This window comes from Trichosurus vulpecula, chromosome 3 (assembly GCF_011100635.1).
Source record: "Trichosurus vulpecula isolate mTriVul1 chromosome 3, mTriVul1.pri, whole genome shotgun sequence".
NCBI classification, from domain to species: Eukaryota; Metazoa; Chordata; class Mammalia; order Diprotodontia; family Phalangeridae; genus Trichosurus; species Trichosurus vulpecula.
Genome location: NC_050575.1, coordinates 408,562,794 through 408,581,834, shown reverse-complemented (window position 1 = coordinate 408,581,834; position 19,041 = coordinate 408,562,794). Strand labels below are relative to the sequence as shown.

General features: G+C 41.9%; 1 pseudogene; it reads left to right on the top strand.

The window, feature by feature from the left end:
• LOC118842771 overlaps positions 1–18,164 on the top strand; it is a 43,901-nt pseudogene extending 25,737 nt beyond the window's left edge.
• Positions 18,165–19,041: the final 877 nt, after the last annotated feature.

Genomic DNA, 19,041 nt, shown 5'->3' with positions numbered 1-19,041 from the left:
TCAGGGAATGCCCACTTGAGAGAAACCTTATGGATGTAATCAGTGTGGAAAGACTTTTGCACAGAGAACTTATCTTAATGAACATCAGAGAATCCATACTGGAAAGAAAATTTATGAATCTAATCAGCATGGAAAGGCTTTTATACAGAGGGCCAATCTTAGAGAACATCAAAAAATCCACAATTGAGGAAAACTTTATGAATTCAATAAATATGGAAAGGCTTTTATGCAGTGGAGTCATCTTGCCAAACATCAGAGAATCCGCACTGGGGAGAAACCTTATGAATGTAATCAATGTGGAAAGACCTTCAGAGGCAACTCCAATCTTGTTAATAATTGGAGAATCCACACTGGAGAAAAACTTTATGAATGTAATCAGTGTGGTAAAGCTTTTACATGGGGGCAATACCTTTGGGTACATCAGAGAAGCCACACTGGAGAGAAACCTTATGAATGTAATCAATGTGGAAAGGCTTTTAAAATCAGCTCCATTCTAGTTAAATATCAGAGAATCCACACTAGAGAAAATATAATCCATGTGGTAAAGGCTTCAGGCAAAAGTCAGCCTTTTTTTCACATGAGAGAATTCATAAAAGATATAAATCTCATCAATGACATGATTGAAGAGAGGCACTTAAATGGAGTATAGCACTTTGTAGACAGTAGAAAATTCTGCATACAAGCCATTTATGGACTCAGTGTGAAGATGGCCTCCAGCCAGAAATCATCTCTCATCCTCTCATCAGAGAATTCTGTTAACGGGATTTTTACTGACCAATCTCTAACCTGAGAATGCTTGGACCCACACAAAGCAGTTCTAGAAACAGGAGTGTCAGTAATCAAATTGTTTAATTAATCAGTGTCAGAGTGAGGAATATTCCCTTAGCTGAAGTGAAAGTATATGTTTTATACTTAAGTCATACCTGGGGAAAGAGGGGGGCAGGTGGATTACAAACAATCTTTTAGTGGTTTCTGATGAGAAAGTCACAAGTCCCACAACATGATGTCTTTGGGAGTTGTGACCACTGCCCCTAAAGTAGAGAACTAGAGTTCTGCAAAGGAAACAGGTTTTGATTAATCAGTTTAAGTTGCATTGTGAGCTCTGACAGCCAAGCCAGACATCCAGCTCTTAAAAAATTAAATTGTTAGTATATTCATTACATATATCATATCAATTAATGTGAAAATTATAAGTGCCTTTCTCAATACATACTAGGAAGAAACCTTATGAATGTGCTCCACAAAGACATTCCTTTCTCTGGAACGTGGAGGTTACTGGTGAAGGTTGAATTTTGTGTCTGATTATAACAGAATAGTGAGATAAGGGGAAATAAATCATGCTATCCCATCAATTTGCAAAACCAAAAAAGGAGGAAATAGGCTCATAAACTGTGAAGGAAGACATCTGGGTGTTCTCAAAAATGGAATGTATCCAGAATTAGAAAAAGAGCTCCCATCAATATTATGTAAGCTGAGGGAAAATGTTTGGCGAAGGGAAGAAATCAGAGGTGTTTGATCAAGGCTATAAAAACTGGGGTAGTTTGAGGAAATTTTGTGGTCTCCTGTAGGCCACCTATATGTATGTTCAGGTTACTGCCTATGACAATCAAGAAACTTCTCGTTCACTGATTTTTGTGACCCAACTAACACGGTAAAGAGGATGGGTTTCCCCTGCTGGACTTGAGGCAGAGCAGAACCATTGTGTGAAAAAGCAGCTCCTTCTAGGCAGGTAAGTGGCCCTGCCATTTCTATCTAACCAGTCTCCCATGCTTGCTCCTGCTCCATCAGCATGGCAGGGGAAGGGAAAGGAGCAAACAACCACATAAGAGGCTTCTGGGCTGATGGTCATATACCATCTGTGTCTCTGGACAGTCAAAGGGCACTCCTGGGACTCCTCTGAAGAAGATGGTTTGTGCCTTGTTATATCTAAATAGACTATTTCCTGTGGTCAGATCAGACAAAGCAAATAGGGTGAAAATGAACACTTTTCTCCACAACTTACAAAGCCTTCAAAAAGACGTCTCTCTCTCTCACTCTGTTTTTTTTTTTAACTCTAGTCAAGTCAGGTAGGCAGACAAAAGACATACAAGAGGGCAATAATTTTTTTCCAGTCTGCAGAAATATGTAGTGTCATTAAGTAAAGACAATATTAATGACTTTAAGAAGGGTGGTGGAGCCATGATGTCCCAGTGGGGGCAGAAACTCGCCTGAACTCTCCCAAATCCTCCTCAAAAGTACTTGAATCCAATTCTGGAGAGGAAGAACCAACAAAAAATCAGGATGAAACAATTTTCCAACCCAAGACAACTTAGGAGGCTGCAGGAAAAGTGACAGTGTTTGGACATGGAGGACAGTGGGGTGAAGGCCATTCCTCACCAAGGCAAGAGCAGCAGCTTGGAGAGCTCTCAGATCACCGACAGTAAAGGGGTCAGACAACTGGTCAGAAGGAGATTATAAGGAACGCTTTGCTAGCATTGGGCATAGGATTATCTTGTATTGCACATATATAGTTTCATGTCACAATCCTAGAGTAAAGGGCAGAGTGAAGAAAATCAAAATTTCTTTTCAAAATGGTTTAAATATTGTTTCTGCATGTAATTGAAAAAATAAAACACGAAAATTTTCATACAAGAGTAAATAAAGTACTGCACTCAATATGCAAGCAAATTTGGAAACCTCAAAAGTGGCTACTGGATTGGAAAATGTCAGTTTAAGTTCCAGTCCTAAAGAAGTGCCATGCCAGATGCCAGTGATCTGGGCTGCTGAAATGTATGGAAAAATTCAGGACCAGGTTGCTTTCAGAGACATAGTCTTTTGTGGGTCCATCATTAACACCGCATTACTCCCTCCTCAAAGAAACGGGACCCAATATCGTTTGGGATAAGGGACAGTCTCTGCTTCTGAAACCCCTTCCTGCTGGCAAGGGCTGTACAGCTGTCTCTGCCTCAAGGAGGTCCCAGAAAGGAGATTGAGCACAGGGTGCATCCAGGGAATAATGGGGGGACATGAGCTGGTACCCACTGTTTGGTATCAACCATAGGTGAATGGCTCGTAGTCTGGAAGACACAGATCTGACAAGCAGGTTCATGTGCAGGGCCCAAATACAGAGGGTCTTAAAAGTGCTGTAAGAATGGGGGAAAACAAAGAAAGACAGCAAGAGCCCCATTAGAATTTCCTTTCAGATTCCAATTCCTTTAGGAGGATCAGATGCTATTGGGAAGTAAAAATGCTTTTTCAGGTAGAAGTTTTCCACCCCTGGGTTCAATAGTTACACAAATGAATTTTCCAGAGACTGACTTTCATTCTAATTATAACAAAAGACTTGGAAGGATACTTAAGAAATCAGATAACCTCCCTTTAAGAAAATTGATTGCACTGAAATTCTCTTCCCCATACCAAAGGGAAGATGTTTCTGATTTAGTTTCAGTAACTAATTGAATACTTTAATTACTAAGTTGTTTAGGATATAGAAAGGAGTTTACTCTGAATACCTCAAATCTGAAACACACCTTATCCTATCCCATCCTTGAACCATGGGATAGTCATTCACATGGCTGTGCAGGCAGGCAGATGATAAGCCTGAGTATTAATTTACCCAGTTGTTGGAGTAAATTTATTGTTTGACTACACATTCAGGCCAACACAGCAAGATCTCACATGCTTGCAATGTGCTCCTATCTTTGACTAACCATTTGTTCTGATTATAGAAATTTGGCATAAAAGGATAAAGCAGGAAAATGATTATATCAAGTATGACATTATAAAACATCCTTCTTTCTCTTTGAATTCAGGTAATTCACAGTTTTCAAACCATTCAGTATCAATTGCATCTCATAGCCAGGTGGGTAACATTCCTTTTCAACGGGACACAATGGGGAAACTGATTCAGGAGGATCCCATTTTAGAATGAGGCTAAAACTGGCCTCTCAGCTTTACCAGATGCAGACCTCTGCCTGTATCACATTCTCTCTGAGGAGCTTGTGGCGTTTCTCTCAGATGGTGGATTATTGATTCTTGATTTATTGATGGATTATTATGACCCATTAGACAACTCAAAATCAGTTATGGTCCTACGAGTTTTTACATCAAGCAGCAAGTTTCACTAATCACAGCTTAGGGGAAAATTTACCAGGATTTACATCTCAAATTAAAAATTTGTCCTGGTATAAAAGCCAATAATTTCTATATACTTGCAAATTCTCAGAAATCCAAGTTCATTGGATCTCCATCACCTAAACAATATCTTTTGGCAGTTTACAAAATCAGGGGGATTGACAAGAAACCCTCGGAAGGGGTTTCCTCGCCACCCCATCTACCCTTAAAGCTGCTGTGGGCTATGGGTGTTTTGACTAGCCCCGAGGACTGCTCTGAATGGGCAGAACCAATCTGGATAAGGCTTCATCCCCTCCTTTCCACACACACATACACAGTGATGGATTACCAGTTTTAGGTTTTATCATTAAAAATAACCCAAATGTCTTAGTTAACAATCTTACAATTTTCATAAGTGAGAGCCAAAGTGTTTTAGCAGCAACTTCCTCCTACCTATAGGCTAAGGTCAAAATACCCAGTTTTCTAAATGGCTAGTACAGTGGCTTCTTCTACAAGGTAGAATTTCAGATGGGACTTGATGGAAGGCAGGAGGTAGAGATGAGGGAGGACATTGTAGGAATGGAGACAGGCAGAGTCAGGACTGAGTTTCTTGTGTGAGGACTGAACAAAAAGGGCAGTACCACTGGATTCAAGAGCATGTAGAGTTAAGCTACAGGAAGAATGGAAAGGTTGGATGGGGAGCAAGTTATGAAGGACTCTGAATGCCACAGAGGATTTTATATTTGATTCTATAGGGTAACAGGAAGCAATTGCACTTTATGCAATGAGAGTATAACATGGTCAGACTCCCCTACTTTTTGATCATTTTGGCAGCTGATGGGGGTATGGCCTGGAGAGTGTTGAGGCAGGCAGACTTCCCAGCAGCTATAGCCATAGTCCAGATGTGAAGTGATTAGGGCCTGCACCCTATTGGGAGTATATTCCAGAGATGGTGAAAGGGTGAATTTGACAGTGCTCAACTACATATTTGATATGAGAAGTGGGGGTGAGATATGGAGGAGTGGAAGATGGCACCCAGTGTGCCCAACTGAGGGCCCTGGAAGCTGATGCCCATTGGGAAGTTACAGGGATCTGAAGGGGGAAGGATCTAGGTATAAAGGAAAGCCTCACATCTGGTGATTTGTCCTTTGGGAGCAAGCTAACCCCTTTCTGGAGACATTTGGGATAGCTTGTTCTCTAAAGCTCAGTGGCATAGAAAAGAATTTTTTTTTCCTGAAGAAAAACCTTATTGCTACATTGGTAGCAGTGATGATATTTAGGTGGGGGTGGGGAATAGCAGTGGGGTGTGGATGGCAAGTTAAAGCAGAGTCCAGAGTATAATCTTATTGGATATTTTAAAAAGTTGTTCAGTGCCTTCAGTTGTGTCTGACTTTAAAAAAAATTATTCACTAAAACTTAAATACACAATGAAGAAAAGAAATATATTGTGAACTTAAATATTGAAACTTAAATACAAAATAAGAGAAATTCATGTCATGTGTACCCCAGAACTTAAGAGAGGATTCGACGTACAGAGCAATGTTTCCATTTCAAGAAAGCCTGTATAATAAATTCTATGCATTGTGTTGAAAACTGTCCATCTTTTATTTGCTACTTGTAACTTTTCTTTTGTTCTGTGCTGTACACTTTGTACTTTGCTTGTTTTTCCCTCTTCTTCCCTTCCTCCCCTTCCCAGAGGCTAAAATCAAGTATGGATATATTTACATATAGATCCAGATACTTACATATATAAACATATACTTTCCCTAACAAAATCTAATTCTGATCTTTGTTTTAATGTGTGTGTATGTGTCTCTTATTTCCTATCCCTCCTTACTCCTCTACTTTACTTCTACCCAGTACCTTGCCCTCCTATTTCTTGACCTACCCTTCTCCAACAATCCTTTTCTTATCTTCCCATTCTCACAAATCACAAAAACCCTTTTATTCCCCGCCTTTAACATATTCCCTCACCTTCTCCTTTAAAGACTCCTCCCTAATCCTCACTTCTGCCCTCATCCCCTTAGCATTTTATTTCTTTCTGAATTGAGAAGACTTTTATACACTTTTAGATATATATGTATTGTTCACTCTTGAACCCATTCCCAATGAAAGTAGGTTTCCAGAACTGACAGCCCTCCTCCCGCATATAATTTTTCTGTGTTGGTTCTTCTTCTGGCACCTCATTTGTATGAGATAATTACTCTTCTTATCTGTTCCTGAATGGTTTTACTTTCTAAAGTCCTATCATGCTCAGGTCTACCCCAATCTTTCTTATGAACTACCCAATTACTAATAACAGTCTTAAACATAGGTTTTATATTTTACATATATATAAGGTAACCACTCTGTTCTTATTGAGTCCCTTGTAATTGGGCATTGGTATGTACCTTACATTTCTCTTGGCTCTTGTATGTCAAATTAAGTTCAGCTTGTTGTTGTGTTTGTTTGTTTGTCAGTTGTTGTTAACAAAATCCTTAAAGTCTGAGAATTCATTAAATACCATTTTTGTCATTCAGAATTAGGTTTAGCTTTGCTGAGTAAGATATTTTTATCTGGAACCCCTGTTCATTTGCTCTTCAACATATAATGTTTCCAGACTTATGGTCTTTTAGTGTCGCCACTGCTAGGTCTGGTGTGGTTCTAACTGTGGCACCGACATATGGAAATGGCTTTTTTTTCTTGTCGCTCACAATGTTTTGTCCTTAAGCTAAGGGTTTTGGAGTATGACTATAGTATTCCTGTGGGTTTTCTTCATAAGATCTCTTTCACATTGTGATGGGTGGATTTTTTTGGTCCAATTATATTTTTATTTCTTATCCTTACAATTTCTAAACATCATCTTCATATCAAATTTTATACGTATTTTGCGTTAAGATCTAACCTACTGTGAGAAATCATTCATTTGGACCCTTGCTCTAGTCCAGTCAGTACCAATCAATCTGATATTCTTCATAAATCATAGAGGGATAGCTAGGTTCTTATAGTGGGCCTCAAACTTTAATGTAATGTTCATTACTTGTTTACCACATTCTGAGGCTTACGTGGGCAACCACAAGAATATGGACAATGATATCTTCTTCCTGTTGTACTCAATTCCATGTCCAAAGCCACCAGGGAAGGGATTGCTTGATTCTTTGGATCCAAGTTATTCTTGCACCTCTGTACCACTCTCTCTTGTCCAATCTGTACCTATGTTATGACCACTTAGTCAGGGGAGATGCCCCATGCTTCACCCAACCTGTGAACCCCCATCCCCTGCTAATATGTCATTTTTGGCCCTCGAGCAATGCATATCAACCAACGAGATGCTGTATTTTTCCATGCCTCTTTTGCATATTTGGGTATGAAACACTATAAAACAAAGTATTGGAAGAAGGAGGCATCTCAAATGATGAGGAAGATCTGAGGTCCACTTCATTATAGGGGATAATGGACTCTAATAAAGTGCCTTTGGCTCAGAGCTCTACCTCAGTCTCTTTTGTGGTAGTTGTGTGATTTTAATCCCCACACTAGCTTTACAAGGTCAAACATCATAATTATCCTAATGGAAAAACACATGTGACTTTAAACGTTGTCCCATTATAATGTAGTTTAGGACAAACTAAGTCCCATCAACTTTAGATTTACAATTGTGAAAGTGCCCCTGAGATCAATATGGCAGTTTTCTATGAGTTAACCATAAACAGACAGGTGCACTGGACATAGAGTGAGCCTGGTTGTTAAAGGTGCCAATCAGGAGCCTGCAGTGAGCCAGTTTTGCTCACTCCTAGGTGCCTTTGCTGGTGTTCTCTGCCTGACTTTGCTGAGCTGTTGCCCAAAACAGCCTAGTGGTCAACTGTTCCTGCAAAACATCCTTCTGTGCCTCACGTGTTCCTGGGAATGACTGCTCACTCTTTATGCTGACCCCTCCCCAAACCTCCCCTTTGTGGTTTTCAAGGATAAAATACCTCTGCCTTTCCTAGGCTAGGGGCTCTGTGGAAAAGGAATGATAATGAGCTTACTAATCTGAGTGATTTGTTTGAGCTCCCTCATCATCCAGGAGAGGCAGAAATAACCTGGGAATCAAAATCAGCCAATCAGAAGGTGGAATGAGTGTTGCTCAAGCTTGAGATAGCAGTGATCCTTTGTGGTGTCCAGTGGGTGAGCCCAGAATACCTCCACTGTGCCGGCAACCACAGGGCCTGCTCAAAGTGGTCCATACTGGCCCCAAATGGATACAGCCTGCACAAACATCCTGGTCTTAGGTACTCTGCATTCACAAGATCCTCCTGCCTCTCTTTGTTGTATGTAAAACCATAGAAAGCACTCCCCGAGGCCCCAATCTAGGGGCCAGCCCCAATCTAGGGAACAGCCAGACTAGGTTCTCCTGTTCTCTGAATCCCAAATTCCCAAAAATTCTCTGAGCATCTGTATGTGCTATACTCACCCAATATATGCTTCAGGTTTTGCACTTGAATTGTACCTCCATCCCCTCTGGTCAGTGGACAGGTACCTCAATTACTTATTCTGGCACAATGAATCAGGTTCTTTGTACTTTGTACTGGAGTGCCTCAACTTTAGTGGTCTTATTTTCCTCTAATAAAACTTTTCTGATTTCAATTCATCTTTGACTCTTCTGCATTTGGAGGGGTAGGCTTTGCCCCATTGACATTTCTGGTGTCAGAAGTGGGATTCATCGTAATAAGTAGTTTCTTCATGACCCTTGGAGGACTGTTCCAGGTGCTTTGGTCCTGGCTTAGAGCTCTTGATGTCCAGCCTGCTATTTCTCCTTTGGGGGTCTGGTAAGTGTGTCCCTGCTTGAATCCCAAGCTCCTGTCTCTTTCCAGTTAAGTTCATTTATTAGGAGGAAAAGAGGTGCCAGAGCAAATAAAGGCCTGGCAAGACCTTACTATCCCTGCCTCCCTCCCCTCCTCTTTCCCAGAGATGGTAAGCAATCAGATATAAGTTACACGTATAAAATTATGTATAGCATTTCCTTATTAGTCATTTTGTACAAGAAGACTCAAATAATTTCACAGCAACCAGATCAAAGGAAGAATTAATTTTCTAAGGATACATTTGCATCATTTTAATTTTTCAAATTTACTGCGTTTCATATGCACTGGTTTCCCAAAAATCCCAATAAAAAAGTGGAAGCATAATAATAACATAAAAAATGTTACTTATTTAAGCAAGAAACAAAATTGCCAGTCAAATGACATCAATTCAGTTGCATGTATTTCTGAATTATCTTATATGGAAAAATCATTTCATCTGTCTATCCATCCGGAGCGATTCTATTCCAAATACATTTCATTCTTATTCTTACAGTTCCTAAAGATATCATCTTAATGCTAAATTTGAAGTGTTTTTTGCTTTAAGGTCTGATCTTCCTGTAGAGGTTCAAACAACCCAGTTATTGCTATGGAAGAACACATCTGACTTTCAATGAACCCACAATCTAATTTAGATTAGGAGAAACTCAGTCCAATGCAATCTCGATTTACAATTAAAAAAAAGGTCTATAGACCTCCCACACCCCAACAGGGAGAATACAGTGTCCCATTCCCCCCCACCTGCTCTGCACACATCCCTGCGTCCAGGTTATCATGTTAGCAGAGACCAGATGGCTAGCCCAGAACAGCACCTTACCTCTAGAGGTCTGAAAACCAGAATTCTCCATAGGCCAAAAAGGGACAAGTCAGCATAGAGCCCATTCTCCGAGACCGTCACCCCAATTCAGAGTCCTAGGAAAAGAAATCCCCAGGAGCCGGCTCTCTGAAGCGAGAGAAGGTGGATCAGGGCAGAGACTCTCTGCTGAGGTCCAAAATCCTGTGTGTGTCTCTGGGGCGGTAACACGAAATACCGCCTCTATCTCTCTGGGGCCTCCAAAATGTTATACCAACAGCAAGCAAGACATGCCACAGAGTATAAGTTTTAAATGGTGAATTTATTAGCCAGTGACCATTTGGGGTTTTTCACCCAAATCAAAATGGCACCATATTGGCGTGAAGGAGTAGCTTATATAGAAAATACAGGGTACAGTGGTTAATTATCTCTTGAAATTTTACAGGCCAGGTCACAGGGTGGTGGGTGGTCCCAGAGAATAGGAACAAAGGTCCTGACAGATCAAAAGATTCTGACAGGTTATCTTTAAGTGGGATAATCTTATTGACATTCCTTGGTGGAGTCAAGAGCCCCAGGGACATTTGCTAAATGCCAAAAGTTCTGAGTCCATTCTTTATTATGCAAACTGGGGTTTTCTCAGGGGTCTCCTTAGCAATAACTGATTTTTCCAGTACCACAATAATGTCTTGCCTCCCCAACCCTAACCCTGGTGTCCTTCCCTAGGCCTCCTGCTTCCCTGTCCCCACTCTTCTCAGAGCCCTACTGTCCCATGCAGGGGGTTGAATGCCATACTGGGTTTTCTCTCCCAGTCTTTGGCTACCCCTGGTCATTTCCTGGTGGCTCCATCCCAGGGCCTCTCCATCCTCAACCTTCCCTGGCTTCCCTCCCTCCTAGATCAAGCAGTCAATTTGTTATCTAGATAATGTGTACCTTGGTTGGAGAAAAGGGATGCAAGGAGGACAGAGGACTAGTTGGAAAGAGAACTCTGACTCAGGAGCATTGAATCTCTGACTGGTCTGATCCCATCTGGGTTCTCAAGTCCTCTCTGCCCCTCTGAGGATGGGGGGTGAAGGGGGCAGAAGAAAGTGTGGGAAACAGTCTTCTTGTTTAGAGCATCTTCATTTCCAAGCCTGACCCTCTCTGCTGCCTCCCTCTCTCTGTAGGTTGGAGTCTGCCCTGAGGACAGGACCAGGGCCTTTCTAATCCCTGTGGGACCTCACCTGTGAAAACCTGTAGTTCTGCCTCCTGCCCAGGAAGAGAAGGGAAAGACATTTCCCCCTCTGGGTTCCTTCTCCCTCTTCAGCTCAGTCTACAGAGGACCAAGGCCTGGCCGAAGCAGGGAGCCCGGAGCCTGAGGTAATGGCCCCTGGGAGTCGCAGAACCCCACCTCAGGGCAGTGTCATCCATCCACAGATTTGAGCAACCTCAGCCATCCAGGCCATTTCCGTAGGTTTGTCCACGAAGCTGGCAATGCCTTTCTTGTGGGTCATTTCTTTATAAAAATAGGCATGGATTGAACATAGCAGTAATCACCTTGTCCTTCTCTCTGCTTCTCCTTTAAACTGATTTATTGGCACCCTGGGCTCTGGACCACTGACCCCCTCCCACAGTTGCTGCCCTCCCCTGTTTGGTTTTAAGGTCCCCTCATCACTTTATTTTTATTTTATTTTGTTGTTGTTGTTTTTGTTTGTTTTTTGGAGGGGGGAAGGCAGGACAATTGGGGTTAAAGGACTTGCCCAAGGTCACACAGCTAGGAAAGTGTGTCAAGTGTCTGAGGCTGGATTTGAACTGAGGTCCTCCTGACTCCAGGGCCATTGCTCTACTCACCGTGCCACCTAGCTGCCTCAAGGTTCCCTCATTACACCGGACTGACCAGGATGTCATAAATATGGGAAAATCACCCACATGTACAAAAATATTTATAGCAGCTCTTTTTGTGGTGGCAAAAACTTGGAAATTGAGGGGATGTCCATCGATTGGGAAATGGCTGTACAAATTGTAGTGTGTGAATGTAATGGTATGCTATGGTGCTATAAGAAATGATGATCAGGAAGACTTCAGAAAAACCTGCAGTCTTATATGAGCTGATTGTATCGCCAAGACAATGTTCACAACCATTGCTATTGTGAATATACCTGCATTGTTCTGAGTTACAAAATATAAGACTCTCCATATAGAAGGCAGAAGCAAAATATTTATTCAGACACCAGAAAACCCAATCCCAAAACCGGTAAGTCCAATCCATCATAGCAGCAAAGAAGGTAACACACAGTATGTATTAACAACCCAGCTAGCAGCTTCAGTGGGGGCGTAAGATCCCCCCGCAGCCAGCACTCCGGAGGCTGCCGGGACACCGGGAAAGCACAGGTTCTTTTTGTCTGCTTAAACAAGGAAAGCACGGTGAGGGGGTTAACCAGCTTACTTTAATCCAGCATTCAGTTAGCATACAGACATCATTCATTTAGTTCAGGGGAAAACACCAGCATTCAGTTAGCATTCAGTTAGTTTAGGGGAGCAAAGAGACAAGCATCAAGAGATATACCAAATACAGATTCATTCACGTACTTCAGGGGAAAAAAGCCAGCACCCTGAGGTTCAAAACATTCGTTTAGTTCGGGGAAAACAAACCAGCACCCGAACCTCAAAACCAAAATACAAACAAATTACAAATATCAACAGACAGACCCAATACAATTCATAGTTACCAACATCTGGGCTCGGCCCGAGAGCAAGGGCTGGCCCAGAGTCACGCTCCCCACTTGCTCCCACACCAACCAGAAAAGGAAAGAGAGAGCTCTTCAAGCTGTCCTCTCCCCTCTTGTAGAGTTTTTGACATCATCAAGCGCCGCCTGAATGGCCAGAGACAATTGGTTCTTGAGCTGGCCCCTCCCCCTAGCGTAGACCAGGTTAACACCCAAAAGGGCGTGGCTCTGGAGTTAATACCTCCCCTCAGCCAGCCCCATGACTCATCACACAGGAAGTTCTCTGATTCCTGGCATGGCTGGGCTTCCTGCCCCGGAAGAGCAAGCCACAGCATCTAGGGGCTCAATGAGGTAAGCTGAGTCATTCAAAGAAAACAAAGGCCATTCTGGTTATACAGTATCACAGCAGGGAGCCACTCCATCCCATAAACTTCCCCCCTGCTGGGGCCTTCCCACTAACAAACCTTCACAAATCCTAGCTCCTCTTTGCCTACATCCTTTCCTCCTGCTGTTTCTAATTGCTCTGAGCATTTCCTGTTCCACACCTCCAGACTTTTTTAACAAGCTCCTCCTACCACATGTGACTTAGACTTCCTGTGATGTAAACAGGTCACATGGGCCTATTAATGGATGAGAAGATCTTCAAATTTACATTACCATTCTATTCAACTTCAATATCTTATTTATCCATTGCGTAGGTCAATGGGAATTTTGAGGTAAATGGTGTCAACAGCAATATGACAGGGATAACAAGAAATAAGCACATAAAACAATATCATCATTCTTCCCTCGATCCAATGGGGCTCAAAATCTTGGGGTAATGGGTGAAGGTCTCATCCTTCATACCTTCTTCTTGCTGAAATTGAATGTAGAGCTGTCCCTGCTCTAAGAGATCAAGAGTCCCATTTGAGAGGTCAGTTCTTTAACTGGCATCTGAAGCTTGGTTGAAGCCAGGTCCAGGGGTGACACATCACAGTCATGGACAGGTCCACAGGTGACACATCACAGTCACAGACAGAGGGTGACATCTGACTTAAATGATCAGGCATATGCAGGCGGAGGGTACTAAGCTTGCAGGAAACAAATCTAGCAGACAAATTTGATAGACAAAAGCCTAAAAGAAACTAAGAAATAATAAACTGTGCTTCTGGAGTCCATGAACCCATGACCATATCATAGCCTTATTTACGGTAGAATATATGAGTCAGAAGTACAATTTGGTAATCATTTTATCCTGAATAAATAACAGTTACAGTATTATCTTTCCCAAATGCTATAATTTCCACAGCCTTTGGAACATTATCTGGTTTCTAGTTTACCCATATGTCAGCTCTCCATTTTATTCTATCAGTAGAACCTGATATTCATCAGGATGACTGGAGATGACCCAGGATGCAATGGGAGACCTTGGCCCTTTAGGCTAAGGCCTTTTCATGTACTCAGAGTCAGGTAACACCCATTCAGTGAATAGGCCTCTTTAAAAAGTGAGTCGAGATGGCCCTTAAATTAGGAAAAAAAGAAAAATAATCAAGCTGAGAGGGAAAAACCCTCAGGGTTGCTGTTCCAAAGAGAAATAGTTACCACTGACATTCACTGTACCCTAGGAGGGCCCAAAGTACAACTATTAAGTGGAGCTTGGGCAGGGACCTTTTGTGGTCCAATGGGATGAGCTTCAGAGTGAACTGGGTTTAAGGTTTTGAGAAAGAAACAGAGAGAGAGAAAGAGAGAGAGAGGGGAAAGAGTGAGGCTGATGACTTTGCACAACTCTACCTCACTTAAATCCAATTGACTTTTAAGTCAAGACTTCATCTTCCTGATGTCATTTGTCTTCTTTGATAACTGAGGGCAAATAACAATCTGTGAGTAGTAGTAACTTCCTGACTGGACACCCAACTGGGCAGTTTCAGTTCTATTTGGGCAATGCTATTTCTTCCTTCCTTCCTTCCTTCCTTCCTTCCTTCCTTCCTTCCTTCCTTCCTTCTTTCTTTCCTTCCTTCCTTCCTTCCTTCCTTCCTCCCTTCTCTCTCTCTCTCCCTCCCTCCCCCTCCCTTCCCTCCCCCCCTCTCTCTCTCTCTCTCTCTCTCTCTCTCAAAACCTTAAACCCAGTTCACTCTGAAACTCATAGATTGGACTACAATAGGTCCCTTCCACACATTGAGGAACTCCCCAAGAAAGACATCATTAAGTTTCTGCAGGACAACAGCTCAGATTCTGTTCTTACAGAACACAAATGACTAGGAAACATAAAAAATGTGGCCAAGACAGCAAACAAGGATCATTTGTAGTCACAGCCTACAACCACCTTTTTGAAAGTAAGTGTTTCAAAGGTACTGAAAGTGTTGTCAAACTGACAGAGCAGGTGAAAAGTGTGAAACTTGATAAAGAGAAATGCCAAGAAGTCAAGCCTGAAGAGACTTTGGATGAGTGTCCACCAAAATATTAGAAATCTATTCTTTTTTTTAATTTAATGTAAATTTATTTATTTAACATATTTAGTTTTCAGCATTGATTTTCACAAGAGTTTGAATTACAAATTTTCTCCCCATTTCTACCCTCCCCCCCACTCCAAGATGGCATATATTCTGGTTGCCCTGTTCCCCAGTCAGCCCTCCCCTCTATCACCACACTCCCCTCCCATCCCCTTTTCCCTTCCTTTCTTGTAGGGCAAGATAAATTTCTACGCCCCATTGCCTGTGTATCTTATTTTCCAGTTGCATGCAAAAAACTTTTTTTTTGTTTTTGAACATCTGTTTTTAAAACTTTGAGTTCCAAATTCTCTCCCCTCTTCCCTTCTCACCCACCCTCCCTAAGAAGTCAAGCAATTCAACATAGGCGACATGGGTATCATTATGTATAACCCTTCCACAATACTCATGTTGTGAAAGACTAACTATATTTTGCTCCTTCCCAACCCATCACCCTTTATTGAATTTTCTCCCTTGACCCTGTCCCCTTTCCAAAGTGTTTGTTTTTGATTACCTCCACCCCCATCTGCCCTCCCCTCCATCATCCCCCCCCTTTTATTTTTTTATCTTCCTCCCTCTTCTTTCCTGTGGGGTAAGATACCCAATTGAGTATGTATGGTATTCTCTCCTCAGGCCAAATCTGATGAGAGCAAGGTTCACTCATTCCCCCCTCACCTGCCCTCTCCCCTCCTCCCACAGAACTGCTTCCTCTTGCCACCTTTATGCGAGATAATCCACCCCATTCTATCTCTCCCTATCTCCCTCTCTCAGTATGTTGCTCTCTCATCCCTTAATTTGATTTTATTTCTTTTAGATATCTTCCCTTCATCTTCAACTCACCCTGTGTCTGCTGTCTCTCTCTCTTTTTTATATACATATATACATATATATACACACATAGATATACATAGATATATACACATAGATATATACATACATACACATTCACTTATATATATATACACATATATATATGCATATTCCCTTCAGCTACCCTAATACTAAAGTCTCATGAATCATACATGTCCTCTTTCCATGTAGGAATGTAAACACAACAGTTCAACTTTAGTAAGTCCCTTGCAATTTCTGTTTCTTGATTACCTTTTCATGCTTCTCTTGATTCTTGTGTTTGAAAGTCAAATTTTCTATTCAGTTCTGGTCTTTTCACTGAGAAAGCTTGAAAGTCCTCTATTTTACTGAAAATCCATATTTTGCCTTGGAGCATGATACTCAGTTTTGCTGGGTAGGTGATTCTAGGTTTTAATCTTAGCTCCATTGACCTCCAGAATATCGTATTCCAAGCCCTTCGATCTCTTAATGTAGAAGCTGCCAGATCTTGGGTATTCTGATTGGGTTTCCACAATACTCAAATTGTTTCTTTCTGGCTGCTTGCAGTATTTTCTCCTTGATCTGGGAGCTCTGGAATTTGGCGACAATATTCCTAGGAGATTTCTTTTCGGGATCTATTTGAGGAGGCGATTGATGGATTCTTTCGATTTCTATTTTGCCCTGTGGCTCTAGAATATCAGGGCAGTTCTCCTTGATAATTTCTTGAAAGATGATATCTAGGCTCTTTTTTTGATCATGGCTTTCAGGTAGTCCAATAATTTTTAAATTATCTCTCCTGGATCTATTTTCCAGGTCAGTGGTTTTTCCAATGAGATTTTCACATTGCCTTCCATTTTTTCATTCCTTTGGTTCTGTTTTATAATATCTTGATTTCTCATAAAGTCACTAGCTTCCACTTGCTCCAATCTAATTTTTAAGGTAGTATTTTCTTCAGTGGTCCATTGGACCTCCTTTTCCATTTGGCTAATTCTGCCTTTCAGGGCAGTCTTCTCCTCATTGGCTTTTTGGAGCTCTTTTGCCATTTGAGTTAGTCTATTTTTTAAGGTGTTGTTTTCTTCAGTGTATTTTTCAGTATTTTTTTTGGGTCTCCTTTAGCAAGTCATTGACTTGTTTTTCATGGTTTTCTCTCATCCTTCTCATTTCTCTTCCCAATTTTTCCTCTACTTCTCTGACTTGCTTTTCCAAATCCTTTTTGAGCTCTTCTATGGCCTGGGGCCAGTTCATGTTTTTCTTGGAGGCTTTTGTTGTAGGCTCTATGACTTTGTTGTCTTCTTTAGGCTGTATGTTTTGGTCTTTTTGTCACCAAAGAAAGAATCCAAAGTCTGAGACTGAATCTGGGTGTGTTTTCGCTGCCTGGCCATATTCCCAACCAACTATCTTGATCCTTGAGTTTTTCAGTGGGGTATGACTGCTTGTAGACTAACGAGTTCTATGTTCCACGTTTGGGGGGGAGGTGCCAGCTCTGTCACACTAGCACTACTCCCTCCCCAAGAACCCCCAACCCGGACTGGGCTTAGATCTTCAGCAGGCTGTGCACTCCTGCTCTGATCCACCACTTAATTCCTCCCACAAGGTGGGCCTGGGGCCGGAAGCAACAACAGCTGTAGCTTCCCCACCTCCGCTGCCCCCGGGGCTGGAAGCCGAACCTCGAACTCCTTCCACTCCCGCAGCTTTTCCCACTAACCTTCTCCACAGTCTTTGGTGTTTGTGGGTTGAGAAGTCTTGTAACTGCCGCAACTCACTGATTCAGGGCGCTAGGGCCCCCTCCGCCTGGCTCCTGGTCTGGCCGGTCCACGCCGCTCAGGCTGGGCTGTGCTCCACTCCGTTCCCAGCTCCCAGCTCCGTGTGGGATAGACCTCACCCAGAGACCATCCAGGCTGTCCTGGGCTGGAGCCCTGCTTCCCTCTGCTGTTTTGTGCCTTCTGCCATTCTAGAATTGCTTCAGAGCCATTTTTTATAGGTTTTTGGAGGGACTCGGCAGGGAGCTCAAGCTGGTCCCTGCTTTCCAGCTGCCATCTTCTAGAAATCTATTCTTAAGAAGGGAGATAAAATTAAATTTCCCAAAAAAGGAGATGTTGTTCTTTGCTGGTACACAGGAACATTGCAGGATGGAACTGTTTTTGATACTAATAATTAAACTAGCGCAAAGAAGAAAAAGAATGCTAAGCCTCCAAGTTTTAAAGTTGGAGTGGGTAAAGTTATCAGAGGAAGGGATGAAGCACATTTAAAAATGAGTAAAGGAGAAAAGACTCATCTGGAGATTGAGCCTGAATGGGCTTATGGCAAGAAAGGACAGCCTGATGCAAAAATTCCACCCAAGGCAAAACTTTATTTTGAAGTGGAACTAGTGGACATTGATTTAATAAATGTTTTACCGACCAAACTACATGCTTCAGGATCTATTTCTACAAAGCTGTGGCCCTGTCTGTACTTAAAGAACAAGTGATCTTATTCTTGGGGGTGGGGAAAACAGATTATTCATTTTGAGCATAAATCCCTGAAGTTGAGCATGTTGAGGCAGTTGAGGCTGGATGGGCTTGAGTTATTTAATAACCATGTTGTAAATATAAAATCCTGAATATAAATACATTAACCCAAACAACTGGGTGTTGGCTCACTGAATTTTTGGGGGTTGCATGCAATGAATGACAATCCTTCCAGTGTATGTTTTAAGCATTTTTAGAAAGTACTTTCCTTACTAGTAACTTAATAGATTGTGATCGTGTGACTTAAACCTAATAAAAATTAAATGAACAAAAAAAAAATAGGTCCCTTCTCAAGCTCCACTTAATACATGTATTCTGGGTCCTCCTGGTTTAGAGCGAATGTCAATGATAACTGTTTTTCTTTGGAATAGCAACCCTGAGAGTCTTCCCCTCCCAGCCTGATTTTTTTCTTTTTTCTTTTTTTCTAATTTAAGGGGACATCCCTTGACTCACTTCTTAAAGAGGCCTATTTACTGAATGGGCATTACCTCACTCTAAGTGAGTACAAGAAAAGGTCTTAGCCTAAAAGAGCAGAGTCTCCCATTGCATCCTGGGTCGCCTCCAATCATCCTGATGAATATCATGTCACTGGATCCAGATGGCTCTGGAGGAGAAAGTGAGGCTGGTGACCTTGCACAGCCCTCCCTCATGCAAATCAAAGTCAACTGCAAGTCATGTCATCATTTCCCTGATATCATGGTCCTCTTCAAAAATGAAGGACAAAAACAGTCAGTAGAACTAAATCTTTCAGTTCCTCTGCTAATTATTTTGGAAGGAGGGTCACTTTTCACAAGGGGTATTGTTTCACAAGGAAAATAATCACTTGAACTATTCTAT